General features: G+C 49.5%; 1 pseudogene; it reads left to right on the top strand.

Annotated features, from left to right (window-relative positions):
• LOC101676699 overlaps positions 1-22,257 on the top strand; it is a 79,952-nt pseudogene extending 57,695 nt beyond the window's left edge.
• Positions 22,258-22,975: the final 718 nt, after the last annotated feature.

Below are 22,975 nucleotides of genomic sequence, written 5' to 3'. Positions count from 1 at the left end.
AATGCATGATCTCATTTATATGTGGAATCTACAATAGTCAAATATACATAAGTTGTGAGTAGTCTCTGATGGTTGCCAGGGGCAGGGGAAGGGGAAATGAGATATTGGTCAAAGGGTTCAAAATTTCAGTTATACAAGATGAAGAATAGATGAATGCATTGTGGAGATCTAATGCATAGCATGGTGATAATAATGAGCAGTACTGGATTGTATACTTGAAGTCTGCTGAGAGGATAGATCTTAAATCTTCTCAACACACACACAGGGACTATGTGGAGGTGATGAATCATTTACTGAACTCGACTGTGTTGATCTTTTTACAATAGATACCTATAGGAAAACATCAAGTTATATACCTTAAATAGAAACACATTTTATATCCCCATAAAGATTTGGAGGAAGTGAATTGGAGATACAAAGTTTAGACAAATTTCTGGAGAAGTTTTGCTGCAAATGGGGAGAAAATAAAAAGTTGCAGGAGAAATGGGTTCAAGAGAAGTTGTTTTTAAAATGGTTGAAAAATCAAATGCCTGGGGCGCCTGGGTGGCTCAGTGGGTTAGGCCGCTGCCTTCGGCTCAGGTCGTGATCTCAGGGTCCTGGGATCGAGTCCCGCATCGGGCTCTCTGCTCGGCAGAGAGCCTGCTTCCCTCTCTCTCTCTCTGGCTGCCTCTCTGTCTACTTGTGATTTCTCTCTGTCAAATTAATAAATAAAATCTTTAAAAAAAAAAAAGAAAAGAAAAATCAAATGCCTGTATGCATGGAAAGGATTCAGGAGAAAATGAACAATTTAGATGGAGGAGAGAAGTAGGCAATATGGCAGAACCAATGTCCTTGCATAGGCGGCAGGGATGAGATCTGGTGCACGGGGGAGAGGTTGCTCTAGAGATGTGCACAGAAAGATCATCAAGTTACAGCCAAGGAAATGGAGGACATGAGGACAGATCTAGGTCGGGGTTGGGGGAGATGTGCTGGCGGAGTCTGTGGGAGTTCTCTTCTGATTCCTTCAACTTTGTGGTAAAGAGGGAAGCAAAGTCACACTGGTGAAAGTCTTTCTGGGGCTGGAGAGAGAAGAGACAGTCACCTAGGGGAGTCAGAGAGTGAGTGGACAGGGAAGGATGGTGACCTGGCAGCAACTGAGTCCTCCCTGGAAACTGTGGGAGTGGATTTAAAGTGAGATCTGTCAGGATGGTTGTACTTTTACCTCAGACAGGCATGGAGTAAATGGGTGGGGGGGACACTTGGATTTAATTTTGGTGGTGGTTTTGCCAAGACAGTACAATGAAATGAAAGGGGCAAGGGGGTGATTATAATGATTGACCATGGAATTTAAGTTGTGTTCTAGAAAGAAGGGCTTCCTTTTAGTACGTGGAAAAGTGTGAGGTCTTTTCCTTTGCCAAGTGTGAGATATAGATGGAGAAAGTCTGAGACTCACCACTCTGGAGCCATCAGAGACTCCCTGAGGATTTAATGGAGATGACCTGCCTCCCAAACTTGCCCTCCTACTCAGCTTGCCAAGAGGTTCAAGAGAGCATGGGGGTTGGCAGCGGATCAGGGAGGTGAGGGTCCATCCTGCTTGTATGAGACTTTCTCTTAGGCTATCTGTGGGGGCACTTCAGTCACCCCCAAGACACAGCCCTCCCTGCCTCATCAGCAAGTCTTGCTTCACTGGGACCGGCCCAAACAGTCTGACCTCAGCCAGGTCTCGGCTTCTCCAACCGGACCAAAGTAGCTCCACTATCCAGATGCTTGTCCCTGTTCTCTGGCCTCCCTTCTCAAGGCTCACCTCTCCCTGCCCCATTTGTTAGCCCCAGGATGGCAGCCCCTTCTCAAGTCTTGTCCTCTGAATTCCTAGGAATTTCTGAAGCCCTGCTCCTGGTTTATAAGACCAAGTCCTCAGTTGTTCTGCCTCAGTCAGCCCCCCAACTCTTCCCTTCCCACTCTACCCAACCGGCCCCATCAAACATACAGGCGGGATCTCACTGTCCCCACCCCAACAGCCAGCCTCATTCCCACACACTCAGCCCCCGAGTTCATTGGCTCAACCTCACCAACACACCCCTGCACTGGCAGATGGTCAATCTCTAAAAATTTTATTTATTTATTTATTTATTTATTTATTTGACAGACAGAGATCACAAGTAGGCAGAGAGGCAGGCAGAGAGGGGAGAGAGGGAGAAGCAGGCTCCCGGCTAAGCAGAGAGCCTGATGTGGGGCTCGATCCCAGGACCCTGGGATCATGACCTGAGCCGAAGGCAGAGGGTTTAACCCACTGAGCCACCCAGGCGCCCCAGATGGTCAATCTCTAGTCTTGCTTCTAGAATCATGATGACAGTCGTAACAGCAGCACTACTGCCACAGTACAACTACTGAGAAAGTTTGTTTACTGCTATGTTCACATTCCCAGAAGCCAGTGCAGAGTCTCGCATATAGTAGGTACCCAGAAAATAATATCTGAGGAATAAAGAGACATATGAGTCCATGTACTAAGTGCTTACAAAGTCTTGGGGATGGCCCTGTCTTTTTTCACGTATCATCTAAGTTCCCAACAACCTCCTTCAATGCAGGACATGACAGTGTCCTAATTTAGGGATGACGAAAAGGAAGGCATTAAGGAATCACATAGTTAACAAATGGCACAAGCAGAATTAGAACCCAGTTCTGTCTTTTAAACCCACTATCTTATACAGATCAAGGCCAGTGAGTCCCCAAGGTCACCTTGTCACCCCCAAGGGCAGAATAAGATGTTACAATTGACAGCACACAGGCCAGAGCCCCTGGCATTCAATTCCCATTTCACAATGCATGGAATAAGAATGGCAGGGCCCAGGTTCCCAGAAATGCCTTGGGCTCCCCACCCCCAGCTTTGAGAATCCAGGCTGCAGCTATGACCAGCAGGCAGCCCCCTCAGGCAACTGTGCCCAGGGGTGCCTGATGACCTTCCAGAGCTCTGGCAGAGGACCCCAGAAATGATTCTTAATGGAGACCACCTTTAATCCCTTCCCTCCCATTGAGCATGTTAGACACATGGGTATGAGGTAGGATTCAGTATGAGGTAGGATATATGAGGTAGGATTCAGTATGAGGTAGGATATATGAGGTAGGATTCAGTAATTTGGCAGTCCAGATGCCAGAAATGGATGCAAAGACCACTAGTTGTTCCCAAACATTTTCTCTTTTGCTGTGTAATAGAGCTTCCAAGTTCTAGACAGGTATATTACTGCCTAGCTTGTTAGGACCATAGGATAACACCAGGTTTTTCCAGATCAGTGATTTTTAAAAACATTTTATTTATTTATTTATTTGAGAGAGAGAGAGAGAGAAAGCACCCTTGAGCAGGTGGAGGGACAGAGGGAAAGAAAGAGAGAATCTCAAAGAAACTCTGTGCTGAGTGTGGAGCCCGTCTTGGGGCTCAATCTCACAACCCTGAGATCATGACCTGAGCTGAAACCAAAAGTTGGATGCTTAACCACAAGCCACCCAGGCGCCCCTGGATCAGTGATTCTTAACCAGGGATGGTCCTAACCTCCCCACCTGAAGACATTTCTGATTGTCACAACTGGGTTATCCCACTGGCAGTGGCCCGGGGTGCTGCTAAACATCCTACAGTGCACAAAAAAGAATTACCTGGCCCAGAATGTGACGAGTGTCAAGGTTGAGACATTCTATTCTATATCATGCCCTTCAAAGGAATGTCCATGCCCTCCTCTGGTCCTTTCATCCTTTCCCCGAGGCTATAAGGTGAGCAAAACTAGCCCAACTTCCTTGGACCAAGGAATAGAAGCCAGAGGCTAGAGGGTGGGAGAGCAGGGGTCCCGGACTGCCAGCCTCCGCTATTACCATGAAAAAGAAAGAAAATCCTCTCTTGTCTAAGCCATTGTATTTGGGGTTATTTTATTATAGCAGCTGAGCCCACACCCTAACTGATGCAATGAATTTTTTTTTTTTTATTTGACAGACGGAGATCACAAGCAGGCAGAGAGGCAGGCAGAGAGAGAGAGGGAAGCAGGCTCCCCGCTGAGCAGAAAGCCCGATGTGGGGCTCGATCCCAGGACCCTGGGATCATGACCCAAGCCTAAGGCAGAGGCTTTAACCCACTGAGCCACCCAGGTGCCCCTGATGCAATGAATTTTAAGAACAGCACCTAGGCCCATGAAATAGCTCCCACTGTGACCAAGCACCAGCCTCCGCCCTTTGACTCATGCTTGTCTGAGACAGCCTCTAAGTCCAGGCTAAACAGTATTCCAACTTTGTGTAATTCCATTTAATTCCTTTTCTCCTATTCCTTCTCCCTCTCTCTGCCTCTTTCCATAACACCTTGAGGCAGGCAGAATAACGCCTCCCAAACATGTCTCCGTCCTAATCTTGTTATCTTGAATGTTGTTACATGGCAAGGGCGAGCTCAGGTTGCTAGCTTTAAGAAGGGGATCCTGGATCACCCAGGTGAGCACTGGCCCTTAGGAGTGAAAGAGGCAGTGTCAAAGTGACACGGGGAGAAAGCCCTTGAAGACAAAGGGAGGCCACAAGCCAAGGCATGTGGGTGGCCTTTAGAAGGTGGAAAGGCAAGGAAACAGATTCTCCTCTCAACCTCCAGAAGGGACACAGCCCTACTGATGCCCGATTTTAGCCCAAGGAGACCCATTTAAGGCCTTTCTAGCCTCCAGAACTATAAGATGATAAATTTACGTTGTTTCCCACACCATATGGCGATCTACTAAGCAGCCATACAAAACAAATATTCACCCTTTCTTCCCTTCTCCTTCTTCTTCACTCTGTCTCTCTTTCCAAATTGGCTTCTGGAGCTCTATTCTCTATGGAAGTTTGAGCCAGTGTGCGGCAGAGACCCAGGTCCCAGCCAGCCTGTGTCCCAGGCCTCGGAAGCTCCCACCAACAGAACAGATGGAAGGCCTGAGAGAAGAAAGGGATTGTGCTAACTGTGGCAGGGGCTGGCTTTGGCAATTCGCAGATTCAGGACTAAGTCCTTTTCCAATCCGTTTTCCAAAACATCCGTTTCATCTGCACCCAGGATCCTGCCGTAAAGCAGCCTTGCACCGCCCTTCGTGGAAGCCATGTTGTCACTAGCTTGTCCGTGTTTCCAAAGGTGCGTCTGCTTAGAGCCAAGGCGACCGCTAGGTAATAGCCACACTAACTGGGGGTGGAATTAGCCACCCTTCTAATTCCAAAGTGTTTAGCTTTGGAGCACAAAAAGTTAAACACCTTCTTGCAACACATTGTAAACATGTCAGTGTGTTTAACATGTTAACTGTCCTCTGTTCCCTTGCCCACGTGTTTAGAAAAGAAACAGGTTATGATGTTTAACTACTAAATGGATGTATGTGCTCATAGCAGCTAACACTTTTTAAACACTTGTGGATGCTTAAAATTATGATGTGTTTAAGATTTGAACACGTTTGCTTTTCTACACTCTTAATCCAATGAGTGGCTGGCTGCATTTTTTTTTTTTTTCCAAACAGCAAAGGTCTATCCACCTTGCAAAGTCCAGTCTGCAATGACGAGTTCGTAGAGCAGCCAATGGTGCTTTTTTTTTTTTTTTAAGCCTTTTCTTTCATATACAGCCCCCCTCATCAGGGGCAAAATGAAAACTAAGAGAGGGTAAATAACAGTCATTCTTTAGAGGATGTCTAGAGTCCTATTCTGTTGGGAATCTAGATGCTTCTCCTGGCAAGGACTGAGAGGCTTTACCCATTTCACTATATGGTTCTGAAAATGAAAACCAGAGAGGTTCCAGGTCCCGCCCAAGCCACACAGGGGTGTGTGGAGGAACTGACTTCTCTCCCCAGTCTGCCCAAACCAGCAGCTGGAAAAGGCACAAATTACCCCCGCACTCTTCCAAGCATGGGCTTGCCTTGTGAGAGGGCTGCTGGGGGTAGCAGCCTGCCTGCTTTCATCTGTCCCACTGGGAAGACTTTACCCCAGACATCTTGTCTGATGTCTCCAGTTTTCTTGCCACTCATCTCCCCCCCTCCGCTCGACACTGTGTGCTCACTTCTCCACACCCCACTTCTAGCCACAGCCCCTCCTGTCTGTAAGTGGCCATCAGACACCCTTTCCTAAGCAGTCTCATCTCCTGCCAATGTGTCCCTCCCTCCCTATGCTGCAGTCACCCTGGCCTTCTTTTAGTCCTTGCTGCCTTTAAATACTTTGTTCTCTCTGCATGAGAGAACATGCATTCTTTTCTTGGTCCTCTTCAACTGCCTGCTTTAGTCAACGGTACCCCAGGAAAGCTTTGCTGACTTCCCTTAGCACCTCAAGCCTGGGAACACGCCCCTTTTCAATGCTGCCCTAGCACTCTGCTTCTCCTCTCCAGCACTTGTTACCAGGCCCTGAGGTTTGCTTTCCCCACAAACCTGTGCCTCCTCCTCCTTTCCCTCCCTTCCCACTGCCATAAGCCACCGATAAGGACAGGGCCCGCTGGATCTTATTCATCCAGTACCCTCAGCACCTAACGCTAGACGTATGCTCGACTATGGTTAGCACCTAGTGAGTGTGTGCTGGGTGGCAAAATGGTCAATCTTAGAGTCAAGGGGGAAAGACTGCATCGTGAGTTGGGGGTGTAGTTTCTGACCCACTGCATCCTCTTTAATTTCTCCAACTCTCAGCCTATCTGCATATGGATGGGGAAACAGCTCCACTAAGAACTCTGCTGGGCTCCCTAGTGCCCACAGAGATGGAAACCACAAGGGGCTTGCCTTCCTTGCCTTTGAGCAGCTTGTAGTTTAGTGCACAAGATAAGACTTCTACATAAATAACCTCAATACAAGGCAAATTTGATAAAGCTTTGAGACAATTTGAAAGGACTAGGGAATACATAGAAGAACCCACTTCCATGTGAAAAGGTCTTGTGGAGGAAAGGACATGTGGGCAAACATTAGAGAGGGTAAGACTTCAATAGGCCAAAAGGTGGGGGAACCAAGAGGCAGTCTTCTCTCAGTGCAGTGACATTAGAGGCCCAGAGATGGAGAAGCCTGGAACAGACTCATGGAGGGTCCACGATCCAGCTTGGCTTCCATATAGTCCACCGAAGAGGGGATGAAACTGGAGAGGTAGACTGGAGTCGTGGCAGTCTACAACTGGGTGGCTCAGTCGGTTAAGCATCTGCCTTTGGCTCAGGTCACGATCCCAGGGTTCTGGGATTGAGTCCAGCTTCAGGCTCCCTGATCAGCGGGGAGCCTGCTTCTTCTTCTGAGCCCCCCCCCCCGCCCCCGCTTGTGTGCTCTCCCACTCTCTCTCTCTCTTTCAAATAAATAAATAAATAAAACTTTAAAAAACATTGGATTCATGGCAAGAGGACTTGCGACGTCACTCCGGAGTCTGGAATAAGCCCAAAAGGTGGCAGGGAGTTGCTGGAGGGCTGGGAGCACGGGAACACCGGTGAGAGCCACCCAAGGGGTGTGGAGCCGGCTGCCAGGCCGGGGCAGGACGATGGGCTGGGAGGCACGAATTACTTGGGAGAGCAGGCAGCGAGACAGGCGGGGAGAGGAGGAGGAGGCAGAGACCAGAGCCCAACCAGAGACAGAGCGGTGGGCTTTGGGAGCTGACTGGATGGGAGGTCGTCGAGAGGGACAGTCCGCAAGGATTTCAAGGTTTCCAGACTGGATGATCAGGAACAAGATGCCGCAATGAATAAAAAGAGAGAACGGAGGAGGGTAGGACGTGGGTGGGAGCCGGCCTTCCGCAGAATGCCACAGTTCCCTGAGCCAGGTGCCTTCTTGGGAGAGCTATTTAAGACGTTCAAAGTTTAGATAATAAAACAAACCACTCTTTTTCTGAGAACAGCGCTACCACACACGTGATTCGGTTTCTGAATCTCCGCGGATGGGGCTGCCGGCTCCAGGCACCTGTCTGCTGCTCATCTCTGGTCTGGAGGCCTGGAATTTATACCATGCAACTCGCAGATGGGAGTCACCACGGCACTTGTGAGCTCCAGGATCAGAGAGTAAAGACCGTTTTCTCAGGACTCCTGCGTGCACCGCACGATAGGCTCACTGGTGTCTGTGAATCCTCAGTTCCCCATCCCCTCGCTTGGCAGCACAAAATCTACAATTTCCAAGCCCCTTAGAGCCAGGCAGAGCCCTCTGCCCGAGGGCTGTGAGAGGAGTCACCCCTAGCCCGAGGCAGGGAAGCCCCCAGGCAAGGATTTTCCTCCTCATCTGCCTCACTGATGAAGGAGGCCGTATGGCTTGGGCATAGGTGCTCACGGACCCCTGAGCGGCTCCGTGGAGGACAAGTGCTTGGCAGAGTCGCTGGGACTAGCAACAGCAAGAAAGACCCCCAAGTGTTAAACACTGACATCTGAAAATCATGTATGGGAATGTGACCTAAACCGTATTTTTTGCTTATTTCAGTGACATTTTAGCTCTTGTGATAGACCAGGGTTGTGTTCATTTCCTACTGCTGCTGTAGCAAGTTACCACTGACTTGGTGGTTCCGCAAGGTACAAACTTATTCTCTGACAGTTCTGGAGCTCAGAAGCCCCAACACAGCTTCACTGGGTTAAAATCAACTCCTTAGCAGGACTCATTCCTTCTAAACTCTAAGGGAGAATCTTCTTCACCTTTTTAAGCTTCTAGAGGCTGCCTGCATTCCTTGGCTCATGGTCCCCTTGTCTGTCTTCAGAGTCAATGGTGTAGCATCTTTAAATCTCCCTTTCTCTCTTTTGATTTCTGCTTCTATTATCACATCTCCTTCTATAACACTGACCCTCTTGTCTCCCTCTAACTGGGACCTCTGTCCTCACACTGGCCCAGCCAGATGATTCAGAATAACTCCTATCGTAAAATTCTTAACCAACTCACATCTGCAGAATCCCTTTCACCATATAACTCGATCACAGGTTCAGGGGACTCTGTCATGGGCATCTTTGGAAGGCACATCATTCAGCCTTTGACAGTGACCCATACATAACCTGACTGATCCCTAATCCCAGTCTGGTAGGATATGGCCCACAAACAGTCTTCCCCCAGTAATATTCTTCCACATCACCTGGAGCCATGCATCTTTCCTTTTGAAACACACATAGTTCCACATATGGAAATTGATTATGGGGAAGTAATCCAAAAGAAGATAAGCTTCATGCACAACGATACTTATGAAGCATTACAGAATTTGTTATTAAAACATTGGAAACAAACAAACAAACAAAAAAAAAACATTGGAAACAGTTAAACATGCAGTATAGGGAAATGCGCCAAAAAATTCTGGAATACTTGTGTTTGAATAATGTGCAGCAATTTTAAATGTTTGTGACACATGTTGGTCACTTTGAAGCTCTTTGTAATGTTTAAAGCAAGCTGTACACTAGATAACTGTAGTTCCAAAAAAAACATGCAGGGAAGAAAATTCTGGAAATGTATATACCAAAATGTCAACTGTGGGGTTTTTTTTCTTGGAGGCCATGTATGACTTCCATTTTCTTCTTTACACCTTTTTTTTTTTTTTTTTAATTTCTTCCAAGAACAAGGACTCCTTTTGTCATCAGAAATCTATTGGTGATAACAGCAGGTCTTCGGACTGGAAAGAGCAACCTGGCAGTCGTGGAGATGACTATTAATGAGGGAAGACACTGCATCTTTTCTCTCAAGTAAGCACTAGAAGATTTGTGGCTGGATGATTCCTGATTCCGTGTGTGCTCAGACCCTACAGTGTCTCTTTTTTCTGGGTATTGGCCTTGAGAGAGCAGCTAGGATTTCTGCAGATGATACAAGGACCCACAGGGTCATCCTGAACAATGATGTACAATTTTGGAGATGTCACACCGATGGTCACCCACAGGCTTTGGTGCAGCTCAGCAAGGAGATGATCAGAAAAAAATTTACAGTGTGGATATGCAAAAGAGCCCCAAACACTCAAGCAACAGCTTTACTGCACAGGGACAGTGCTGGCCTCAGACCTCACCATCCCCAAAATAAAAGCGAGTGTTAGCCCGTATGGTAGAGCAAATGGGAAAATGGGCACATTCAGAGACAGCCGGAGGAAGCGTAAACCAGTAAAAGCCATGCTGGAAGGAGACAGGCAAACCGCAGCAAATTGCAAAAATGTCTGTGCCCTGCAGCCTGGTATTTCCATGTGAAGGAAGTGACCCTAAGGTAGAAAAAATGATCTGAATGTCCAACTTTATGAGTTCTGCATAATGGGATGTTATACAGCCATTAAATTTCATGTTTGAGACGAATAGTTAAGACAAAGAGATGATATTCATAAAATGCTAAGTTTAAAAAGTAGAATCTAAAACAGTCAATAGATAGTAATGTGATTTCTTAGCAGATGCATATATAAACAAGTAAACATATAAACAGATGCTCCTAGAAAAAAGACTGACTTGTACCAAAATCATACAATGTGATAGAATAACAGGTCATTTGCAGGGTTGGAGGGAACTTGGTATGGGGAGGTACTTATCTCGGTTTTGCAGGTTTTGTGCATTACGTGCATACTACCCTTCACATATACTTATATTCGGGGCCATCATTTCAAAGTTGATTCTACAGACGGAACCCCTGTCCTACTCCCTAGAGGAGACTCCCTTGTCCACTGGCCTTCACAGACACACCTGTGTGGACTCTCACACGGCTATGCAGTTTCTTCCAGTTCCTTCCTACTAGCACAGGACTGGTCCCCAGGGATGATTTTCAAGGCTCGGCAAGCTTTTCAAAGACGGGATTATGGTTCCTTTGGTAAAATGATGTTTTCAAATGCTTCTGAAATACGTTCACTTCTGCTCATTCCACGGACAAGAAACTACTACTACAAAAGCTCTTGCCTGTTCAAAATTTCTAAGCTCTTCCTTCACTTACAGATTGCTGGGCCTTGCCAAGAGCTCTCCGTTTAATGACAACTATCTTGAGGCCGTTTGAAACAGAGGCTTGAGTGGGAAGGCAACGTCTGTGTCCACCTAGACCACAAGGTTCCCATGGCTGTGTGGCAGAACATCTCTGGCCAGAACAATGGCTTCTCAAATGCCACTCAGCTTCTGCTTCAGTATGAGGCACAGAAGCAGCTGGCTTTTTTTCCCCTCTAAACTACCTTCCTTGGCCAGCATGGAGCCCAGTGCGGGGCCTGAACCCGTGACCCTGAGATCAAAACGGGAGCTGAGACCAAGAGTCCGGCACTCAACCAACGGAGCCTCTCAGGCACCCAGGAAGCAGTTGGCTCTTTAATGATTCTGATCCCCACTTCCACTGTGTTTTAGGGGTTTTCTTGTATTCAAGGAATTCTCTGACACCAACTTGGATGTCCTACAATTCCACTCAATTCTGACACTATCTACTGGGATAACACCAGATTTCACAGGCTGAGGGCTCAGTCCCACAAGACTGCCCCCAGTTCTGATGCCAACTGCAAGCGCAGGTTGTCCCACATGTTTCTGCCCAACTGGCTGGAAATCAGAGGTTCCCATCATCCCTCCTCGGGTTCAATTAATTTGCTAGAGCGGCTCTCGGAACTTGGGAAGCTTGTTGACTCTCTAGATCACCAGTTCGTTACAAAGGATGGCAGAAGATACAAATCAGTAGCCGGACAAAGAGACACACAGAGCAAGGTATGCAGAGAGGGCACGAAAGCTCCTCTAGGCATACCAGTCTCCCTGAGTCTCCCTGTGTTGGTTCGCCAACCTGGAACCTCTCCTGACCCTGTCCTTTCTGTGGTTGGATGAAAGTATCATTACATAGGTATGATTGATTAAATCTTAGGTCAGTGGCAATCAATTCACAGCCAGCCCCTCTCCCCTCCCCTGCGGGGAGACTGTAAATTCAACCCTCTAATCACTTGGGTGGTTCCTCTTGGGTAACCTATGGGGCATTCCCAAAGTCACCTCATTAACATAACAAAAGACACGTTATCTTTTTCAGCACCTTGGAATTCCCTGTGTCTCATGAGCTCTGCGCCAGGAACTATGATTTCTTACCATGATTCACAATATCACACTTTTTCAGCCCAGCAAGGCTCCAAAATACTGAACTCCTGGTCAGTTCCAGGCTGCAGGCAGCAGAGTGGCGCCTTATAAAGCCGTATTCCTTGCCTCTGCACACCAGCTAATGCTAGCTAGCCTGATTTGCTTTCACTCTTTGGAGATTTAGTAAAAGCAACAAGACACAACCCAACACCCATGAACAATCTGACCCCTTCTCATCCTTTCTCCTATGGCTATAGCCTCAGGCAGGACATATTCTCCCTTCTTAAGTCAGGCACAGTTTGAGCAATGGTTTTGCCACATACGGCAAGGGTCGCTCAGCAATATCCGGGTTCTCACTGACCGATACCTCAACTTCTTTTTGTGACAAGGCAGGGTCTGAAGGAAAGCATGCACATCCCAGTGAATGCTGACCTGGCTAGGTGACTCCTTCAAAGGAAGCAAGCCTTACCTGCCTGTGTACATTCTATAGACTTTGTTTTTTTTTTTTTTTTTTTAAATGCCAGCCTTCAATGTTCCTAAAGAGAGATTTTCCCCACATTTAAATGTCTTTGTCAACAGTTAGCCAGTCAAAAGTGAACGTGGGCTTAGCTGCATGAATTGTGTCACATATTAAGCTGTTTGCACACAGCAGGTAGGTCCCCCAATTCCGTGTTGGATTCTAGAGAAATGTCTGACGCTGATTTGATGGTGGGTACAGAAGCTCAACACTCAGGGTAAAGTAGAACAGTTTCCCCAGCTCCCCATTTCCCCAGTGCCTGACCAGAATGATGTTTTCCACCTATGGCTCCAAACAGGACACGGCGGTCAGGCTTGGTAACCTTGCTGGGTAACATGCTAGCTGTGTGTGTGCGTTGTCAGATCTGGGCCCACTCGCCCTTCGTCACGCCAGCCTCCCCTCACAGGTGCTGGCCCTTTCCCACTTAAGCCGCAGGGAGGAATCGGCTTGTCCAAGACAAACAAGCTTTGTGAGGCGGCAGGAGCCAGTCCCTATGACCTAAAATTCCCTTAGCACTGTTGCCTCCCTGGTCTGAGCTCGTCCCTCCTAAAAGACCAAGCGGTGGGATGGGGGAGGGGGAGGGGCAGTAAGCAAGCCACCCGTGAGGTGTGATCTGAGCAGCGACACCAAAATGCTCCCAAAGGCTCTTCAGGTGTCTCTCGCCCTTGCACACTCCACAGTCTCTTGTTCAGGTTTCTGGTCCTTTGGATGAATCTGTTACCTCCTTCAAGTACCTGTGCCCAAGCGGGAGAGCTGCTTGTGGTCTGGGGGCAGGCTGCAGCGAAGCCCCCGGCCCCTGACCCATCCTCCTCTCTCCTCCAGCCCCCTTCCCTGCTCATCCCTTTGCCCAGGTCCTACGTGTGTGGTCTCCATGTCAGCTCCTCTTTCTGGCTACACCTTCCAGATAATGGCTGTCCCTACTCAGCCCAATCCCTGCGACATTATCTGCTGTCCACTCTCGAGGAGTTAACCCGTCCATCACCAAACAGCTCCGAAGGACTGAGTGAACAGCTGCTTCCCGGAGGAAGGGGGCAGGGCGCTAGAAAACTCTGGGCGTGGATGAGGATGATGCCAGAAGTGAACTCTGCCCCCCTCACTGCGCTCTTAGCTCCAAGGGCTGCCGTGATGCTTGACCAGCTTCCCTTGCCCTTTGCCTTCTTTCTCCAGGTCCTGATCCAGAGTTCATTCTCAAGCCTGTCTCAGATTATGAGCTCCTTAAGAAGGGAGATGGGGCCACTGCCAGTGCAGGGCCAGATACAAATATCAGTTTAAAAGTGATCGAGGAAAGAAGGAGGGCCAAGGAAGAGAAAGGACAAAAGGCAAAGAGGAGGGAGAGAATTCCTTTATTCTAGCCTGTGTGCCTCTGTCCATGCTGAAACCTTGGGAGTTTGCTCTATGACCACTCTGGCCCTAGTTGCTCTCTCCCTCCCCTGGCCTCACCATCTAGCCCCCACCACCTCAGCAGAGAAGCTCCTGTGTCCCCACAATGGGGACTCACAGCTTGCTGACACTGTGGCTATTTACTGCCTGTGCATCAGCTCTGGCCGGCTAGTTGCTTCTTCTCTCAACCCCCTGTGGTGATGGACCCTTGCTGCAGTTTTGATTGATTGAGCGACAGGATGGTGAGGGGCTGAGGCACCCTGGTGGCTCCTGCAGAGGAAGGAAAAGTCCAGGGCACATTCCAACCCTGTTGGTGCCGGCTCAGCCCCTTAGTGGTGTAAAATCTCACGCCTGGAGTCCTGTGGGCTCCTGGTGCCAGCTGCAATTTTATTGGTGGTCTGTGACTTCAAAGGCCTCTCCCCCTGCACTGCTGAGATAGGGGGCTGCAGAGCAGAAGGCCTGTGCCCAGGGCACCAGGGAATTCCCCCAGATCTGGACCCATTCCCTAGCCTGCCCTGCCTTTTTCCTTTATAGTCACAAAAGTCACATTCCCGATTGACTCCATGATCATGGCAGATGGAGAGGAACTGCTCGTAGAGGAGACTGCTTTCACGGACCTGTATGCCCCAGTCTGCAGGCAAGATGCTTGTACCAAACATCTGTTCAATGGCCCAACATTCCTTCCTGCAGCAACTCCTTCAGCAATGAGCTGCGAGGCTGGGCCGTGGTCTGGGTAACCCTGGCACCCACCTGACTGTTCTGTGCCTCGTCTATCAAGGGGCAGGGCAGCGGCGGGGGTTGATACCAAGGCCTGGCTGCTTCCCCATTCTTTGGAGGCTTAGAAGAGGCCAAGTGTGGCAGAACAGGCAAAAAAGTCTCTCAGCGGCAGGGACTGCTCTGTCCACACTGCAGGTGTCCGTCTCCAGCAGTCCTGAAACTCAGTCAAGTGTTTAAGACACATGCTGGGTTTGGACCTCGACGCTGACATGTCCTGACTGTGATACCTCGGGAGAGTTATCCACCCCGTCTGTGCCTCAGTTTCCCCATAGGGATTAATTAATGCTGGTAAGACACCAGACTGGTCGCTGGCAGCTGGCGGATGGTACAACGTGCCTGCTATTCTTACTAGTGACACACAGAAGCCTCATGTGGCTTGTTTACCCCATACCAACAGGTCTGACTGTCGGTACAAGGTACAAGGTACAAGGTGGCAAGTTCCTGGTTTTCTTTCCTTCTCCCCACAACACACAAGGACACACAGACACACGCCAGCCTGGTGCAGTAGCAAGAGCAGCCCAGAGGCAATGTCCTGCTAAGTGAGGCCGGGTATAGTCCTGAAGTCCCTGCAAAGCCAGCCCCACTCATTTCTAAAGAGCGGCTAAGAATAACCTGCTTCCCGGAGTGGTAGAGAATTCACATGAAATTTAAGTAAAGCTGCCGGTCAGTGTCGGTGAAGCTCAGTGCTCGCTGCCTATGGTAGGCATGTAATGAATGTTCTAGTTCTCACAGTCGGGCTCTCGATAGCTCAAAAGACACTTGCTGGCTTGAGGCTAAAGAATCTGTTTAGACTGGGAGCTCACGGGCCCCACCCTCCACCCCAGGCCACACCTTCCAGAGTGGCCACACTTCCAAGGCACTTAGACCTTGACCAAGAGGGGTGAACCCCTTAAGGGCGAGGACTGCATCTTCTCCCTCACACTTGCCAGCAGCTGGTCCGGCTCGGTACAAACAACACAAGGTGTAAGCCCAGCAAAAGTGACCCTGGCTGTCTGAAATCCCGTTCAGGAGAAAATTATTGAGAGAAAGCTGAAGGAAGCAAAGCTGTTCTCCACCACAACCCAAGTCTTGCAGGAGATGGAAACTAACAGGGATGGAGACCTGACAGCAGAAAAATACAGACCGTTTTGAAGTCTGCCCACCTGGGAATCAAGCCACATTGAAAATCAATAAGGCACCAAGGCCGGGAGCTCGGGAGCCGACTGGATACCTGCTTGGGCCTCCTTTAAAGCAGGGAAAGCTTTGAAGTTGCAGATGACCAATAAAAATACAACTGGTATTTACAGCTTCAACTCCTCCTGCCTTTGCTTTTCACCGAGTTGCTAAAGCTGCAGCCAGTCGCGCAGGCTGGAATGTTGGCTCAGAACCACAGGGCCCATGCTGTTGACAAGGACAGTGGTTCCTGGCATGCACTGGCCAGGGATGGGTGACTAACTATAGGCACGCTGGCACCTTCCCAGGACAAACCCTGTCTTGGGTTCTGCGGAGGGAGTGGCTGAGGTCCCCGAAAACACTTTAGTAAGGTCAGCTGTGTTAGAAGCTCAGTCCTGACCAAGACCAGCCACAGGGAAGCCTTTGTTCATATGGGCTATCCACATCCCGGCTCATCTCCCGCCTCACGGTGGCCCTCTTGGGACCTCTTGTGACACCAGGAGAAGGATCCATCTGCAGAATGACTCCCTCCCTCAATGGTGGAGCCATCAAAGCAGAACAGGGTTAAGCGACTAAGACTGTTACGAAGGCAACAGAAGTCAGAGCGAAAGGGTGCTGGAGCCCTGGTTGCAGCCCAACACCGAGGCCTTCCGGTGCCGAGGCAGAGACTCTTCGTGCTGCTCTCCTTATCTGCTTGTGGCTCCCTGGAAGCTCTGCCACCCTGCTCTTCGCTCAGTACTCAGATAGCAGGTTCCCGGAGTCGGGGCTCTCGGTCTGGTCAGGGAGACAGGACTCAGAGCCGTAAAACATCCAGGAAAAAAAAGCTACGGAGCGGTCTTTGAATGGAAGATATTATATATTACAACATGGACGGGCAGCGTCAGGCCTAATGACCAAGCTGAGCTAATGTCAATAAACAGAGAACTATTAGGAAATTCATTAATCAAAGTCTTGTTTATACTCCTATTTGTCAACCCAATTATTTGTTTGACTTGTGGCCTCCCAGGTTTATTACGGTCTTTTCTGTCATCAGCAGGGCTGGGAGGCTGGAATTTCACACATAGGTAGGGACTGCACTCCTCTTAGGTATGCCGTCTTGAAGAATCAGAGCTCTCATCAGGGGCCAAGGTCTGTCTTCAGTTAACAAATAACCGTTCTTTGTAATCCAGTGGCTCACTGGACCTTAAATTAATTGATTTGCTAATCACTGTTTCCTGTTTCCAGAAGTTGACCTCTGAAGCACTCTCCTGCTGTTGGGGGAAATGTCATCAGGAAGAGAATCCAGGCTGAAAACACAAGAGCAGGGCAAACAGGAGGCAGGGTGGGGGCTCGCAGCTCTCTGAGGACACCTGGGGCTCTGCCCCACTGGATTTGGCCCTTCCAGAGCCATCTTTCACAGTCTCCCTCCCCATGCAAACCCCACCTCTATGCCTCTCCTTCCTGCTCACCTGGGTCCTACTCCCCCCTCCCGCTGCCTTTTCCTAGCCCTGGCCCAAATGTTATGCTCCTCCAAAGACCTCCCCTGACTGTCAGTGAGCTGGAAGGAGTATGCCCCACCTCTGGCTCTTGAATTCCTCAGTTCCAGAGACTGTCTCTGCTCTGTTCCCACAGCACCTTCCACATACAGCTCTGTGAGTGGTGCATTTCAGCTGGTAACCAGTGCTCAAATTCTGTAAAGACAAGCAGGCCTAATGTGTCTCACAGCTCTGCCTCCCCTCCTTGGCCCCGCCCCTTCACTAACACATAGACACACGTGCGTGTACACTCGCACATGCACACATGCAATGCTGGCCCAACAGGGGGTACTCTGCTGAGAGCAAAGGTAGCTGTTTCATTAGGGGTTTGCCTCCCCCCAGACCCTATGGTGTCACTGTGAAGGCCTTGCTCATGGGCAAACAGAGAAGGAATATCACTTTGGTAAAGAGCAACTGCCTCCCCTACTTTCATCTTCTAAGTTGAACTAATTTCTAGGGTTTCCACCTTCTCAGAGCCAGTGCTTCCTGTTTGGGAAATAAATGTCAAATGATTTCTCCATTCGAAGTGACGGATCACAGTAGGTTTCTGGGTAGCAGACAGGAGAGCCTGCCTTGTAAAAAGTAGACGTTCTTTATTACTTTGAAGGGAAAAGGGTGAAGGGGAGTGGGGAGTGGGAGGAAGGGTCGAGTTTCTCCAGAATTACTCAGAGTAATATCTGTCCTCAGCGGCCACCCTATGAATTCTGACACATCTCAAAAAGTGGGAGTCTGGAAAAAACAGTCAAAATCTCTTACCTCCGCAAAAAGCTACTGTGCAGTATGTTCCTTTGTGGTTCAGATTGTGTGTGTGTTTCAAAAAAAGAAAAACCGAACCATCTTGGAAAAATCAGAAAGCAGATGCACCCATAATTGAACTTGGCAAGGGCAACAGAAACCTTGTTATAGGTGTTACAGGCCCTCCCGTCCTAATTAATCTGGGGCGTGGAGGGGCTGTGGGTTTCTCTGCGCAGATGTGGGGGGTCAGAAACCGTGGGGGAGGCAGGAGATTTAGGAGTCCTGAGACCCTTCTGGAAACGAAGGGTCCAGGACTCTCGCCCAGCCCTGTCATGGACTCCCTTTCCTGGCTTGGGAGGCTCCTGTCCAGTCCCCCGAACTTGGCCGTCTCTGGTGGGCGCTGGGCTGTGGGGGCCACCAGCCCACCAGAGAGGGGCCGCAGCGCTGCCTGGGCCAGCCCTGCGCCGACAGCCTCGACCTGGTGGCGACTTTTACTATCCGCCATTTACCATTCTGACGGGAAAACAAATTTAAAACACCTGGAAATTTATGTCTCTGATGGGTCGAGTTGCACTGTTCCATTATATTAAATAATCCCGGCTGGGCGCTTCAAAGGCTGCTGGCCTCCGGGAGGCGGCCCCTGCGCGGGGCCTTTGTTAATAGAGCGGGCATCTTGAGCGCGCATGCACAGGCACCCGCATGGGCACCCGCACCTGAGCCCACTCCCGCACCCGCACCGCGCCCGCACCGGCTCCCGCACCTGCACCGCAACCCTGGTGGCGCCGCACCTGCGCCGGTGCCCGGACCTGTGCGGCCTGGGGCCAGAGCCACCAGCGGGGCCTGCGCTTAGCTCGCGCTTCAGAGCACCTGCCTGCGCTCGCTATTCTCGCCATCTGCACCCAACCTGGCTCTTCAAGTTGAGGATGCTTTTCTCACCCTGTGGCTCCCTAGCTCCCGGGACTCTGACCCTAGTTTCTTGCGCTGTGTAACAAGAGTTGGTGGTGGGCAGCTGTGCATGGTGACCCCCATCCTGGCTGCCGCACCCTGCCCCCAGGCATTTAACCCTCCCTGACATTTAGCAGCAAAGAGGGATTTACTCCCATAGGTCATAGAAGCTCTAAAGGTCAAGGTGGGAACGGTCCAGAGAGAAGACTGGGGGTGGGAGGAAGAACCAGAAGGCTGGCTAAGACTGGGTGGTCGGAGGGGGTCAGAAGAAGCTGTGGAAAAGGTTTAGGGGGCATATGGGACCCAACAGACCTTTTCAAGGCTGCAACAGTCAAGAGCAGCACTGATAGGGGGAGGGGAGGGTGTTTCAGCATGCTGGGACCATCCAGAAAAACGCCTTCACCTCTGATGCTGCCTGCGTGTGGGGCTCAGGGGTGAGCACTACCTGCCTAGAAGCTGGGCAGGAAGGACAGTGAGTTGTGCTCAGAGTCTGATACCAACAGATTGGCTCATGGACTTACACAAGTTCTCCCTTGGAAACTTCCAGAAAATACTAAAAAAAGGGGGGTGAAAGTGGGTTCTAAGATGTTCTTGCTTTGGGGTGAGGGCTATAAAGTTTCTCATGGTCTCTTGCTCCTTCTTCGTAGCACTACTGAGAGGACCAGAAGGGAAAGTTTCCTGAAAACACAGTTGTAACCCTAAGGGTATACAAATGAGGTCATATTATTGCAGTTGGGAACAGGGAGCTCCAGGAGGCTGGGAGCATCTTGCTGCCATAGCAGGAGAGGAACTGGGAAAAGGTACTTCCACTCCCAGCTTCTTCGCTGTCCAGTCTCCCATCCTGCAATAAGGCAGGGCCCGCTCCTTCCTTCCCAACATCCCCATATCCCTCTAGGGGTCTCTGCCAAGGCCTGGCTCCTCCCTAGCGTCCCTATTGCCATGCAGTTCGGCCACAGCACCAGGGCTTAGAGAAAATTCCAAGACTGGCTTTTCTTAGGACAGCCGAGCAGTTTACTAAAACAGGGTTGCTCACTGGTTTTCCAGCGGCTGCCACGTGGCTATAAGTCACTCATTGGCCCACATGCAGCAGAATGCTTCAAAGTTGTGAGTCCCAGACTTGGACCTGCCCTCGCCTAACTGTGGCCTCAAAGGAACATGTTCTGTCACTTCCTCAGTCTTATCACTTTGGAAATGAGGGCCCTGGGCTGCATTCTCTGCAGCTCTTATGTTCCCATCAGTGGTTCTGAACCTTGGCAGCACAGTGGAGGCATCTGAGGAACTCTGAAACCACTGCCGGGCTGCACCCTGAGAGAGTCTGATCTGATTGGGCTGGGCTGGAACCTGAGGCGAGTCTAATGTGCAGGCAAGGTTGTGAACCCCTGTGCTGGCTGCTGTGAGGATTTTATTAGGCAAACAGCAAGTCTACATGGACTGGCCCAGGGACCAGAACTCAGTAGTTCAAGAGGGAGCTCCTAGGAGGTTCATTTCCTCTCCTAGAATAAAAAGCCCTAAAGGTGATATTTTGGTCTCTTTTCAAATTATGGCACTAAAGTTTAGGCCACAGTGAGGCCACCAGTAGTTCTCTATAAGGCGGCTAAGAAGAAGTGGGCCCAATCCTGGTCTGGGTGCTGGAGGAGGTCACTGGCCACAGAAATTGTCGACTACACTCTCCCCCATGTGTCTCCTGGGCACTAGAGGATGGTAGCCAGAGAGGCTCCTCCATTGCCTTACCCAGACACCCCCCCCCATTGGAGGGGCTTCTGAACCCCCGTGCACTCAGGCAGCATCCCTGATGAGAGGTGTCACTTGTATGTGTGGTCAGTCATCCCTCGAGGCCTCGAGGGAACCTGAGAGCTTTGAACTGGTTTGTCCCACCCACAGTGCTAAGTCAGTGTTCAGAACAGGCCTGTGAGAGAATGTTGCTAGAAAGTTCCTCCTCTGTGGACCAGGAGGGGAAGGACTTGGGGAGCAGTGAAAAGTTCTCCATCAGAGGCTTTCAAAGAAATGCTATATTAACCCTTTCAAGGATACCAAATGGCAGGTGTCAGAGCTCAAAGAGGCCTCCAGGGAGCACCTGGTCCAAGCCCTCCCTACCTGCTCTTACGGCCAGGTCACCTCTGCAGGAAAAACCCACAGGAAGGGCTGGTGTGGTGTTGCCCATCAGTGCATGCTAATGAGATAGGGTCATTTCCAGTAACCCAGACTCTACAAATGGATGCAACTGATATGACTGGAAAATTTTGCTTTCTCAAGTAATAATGATAGCCTCTCCCCCTTATTGCTTGCCTTGATTCCAGTGTGGCACTGCATGGCCCCTTGAGAGAAGTAAGGCCGGTATTAATGTCCCTGTTTTCTAGGTTAGGCACCTTACATAAGCAATGCCAGGGCAAAAAAATTCTGTAAACCAGATCTCCAGAGTATCTGCCATGGTCTCATCCCCACCTCTAGCTACGATCAAGCTTACACCATTTGCTACTTCAGAAATTTTATTTGTAATTTAAATGCATATGTTGTGTTTCTAACTGTAACAGATAGAAAGTATGATCTAGAATTCTGTTTAAAGTTATGTTCCCAACATAAAAAAAAAAAAAAAGAGTGTGTGCGTCACACTCAGAATAAAGTAAGCTGCATCAAATACATCCAAATGTTAACTACAGTTATCTATGGACTGTGAGGATGTCACTGACTTTCTTTATTTTACCTTTCTATATATTTTAAGATCTTTAAAAATAAGCATGTGTTAATTTTGAATTTTAAAGCCAGATCTTTTAAAAATAGAGTTTTGTTTCCACAAACTGTGCAAGAGTAAACTTCAACCCAGCCCCCTCGCCCCCCCCCCCACTACGTCATTGTGAGTTTCAAAATGGCACCAATCCAGCTGGGAATGGCAATTACCAAGGGAGAGCCTGTGGTTTAGCACCCCAAGCAAAGCCCCACATTAATGGCTGTTAGCCATTACAATGGCCGATTTCTCAGGGATCACTCTAATTAGGATCTTCTCTATGGCTTACAACACCAGCCCTCTGACTTCAGACAAGGAGCATCTGTGGCACAGCTGGAGCAGCTGGGTTGGAAAATCAATCACTGCCCAACAACTGTGCAACTGATGGCCCATCAATCAGAAACATAAGGCGTCCGCTCCATTTATAAAACACATACATTCTCTCGCGAATCTGTAAATGTAATAAGCAGCCCCAGCACCATGGCCCTGGGAAAATGGCGGCATCCGTCCTTTCTGCCTGTAGAGAATCCCCGACGGGCACCACCAAATGAAGCACCACGACTGCAAGAGCTCCAGAAGACCCCTGTCCCAGGCCCACTACCCTTAGAGGCCCTGAGTCCTCTGGACACCCATACTCAGGGTTGGCACGGAGATTTTTATGGGCCCTGAAAGCCAGTTGTGCTAGAACTCTGCAAGAAGGCAGCATTACTTCAGGAATTTCTCAGAGGCTTTCTAAAATCGCCATTTCCTCCACCCTTTCTTTTCTGTTCTCCTTCCTCTCCTCCTTCTAACCTTCAGACGTTACAGGAGAAATGTCTTTTCCTTTGATTATGGTCAGGCGATAACCAGACCTATGGGAGTTCAACACTTAGCCACACATGAGCTGACTTCTGGGCAGAATTTACTTTCTCAGAATCCAAAAGTCTTTGCCACGAGGCCCATGTGAGACATGCCTCCCACGGTATTTCAGATTTCAGTGCTGGACTAGGAACCCCCAGAATGGCTCAGCCAGAAGTCCAAAGTTACCCCCAGGAACACTTTTCCATTATTACGATTATTTGGAGAGGAACATATTAAATGATCCTGATAGGGACGAAAGATATTGGCTGGGCTATCTTCCTACCCCGTGACACACCTCAGTGCCCTGATGCTGGAACTCGGAGATCTGGGGACCCTATTACTTGCATATGCAACATTGGGCCATTGCCTCTCAGTTCCTGGCTGGCCCTAGAAATTCCGGCCCTGACGGCTCCCAGGGCATGCTCCCTGAATCAATCCCAGGATCCTCCACCTGCTTTGGTCTAAGGAAAGGAAGGTCGAGCTGC

This window comes from Mustela putorius, unplaced genomic scaffold, assembly GCF_011764305.1.
Source record: "Mustela putorius furo isolate JIRA1106 unplaced genomic scaffold, ASM1176430v1.1 tig00000224_pilon_pilon_pilon, whole genome shotgun sequence".
NCBI classification, from domain to species: Eukaryota; Metazoa; Chordata; class Mammalia; order Carnivora; family Mustelidae; genus Mustela; species Mustela putorius.
This window is presented reverse-complemented; position numbering and strand designations above follow the sequence as displayed.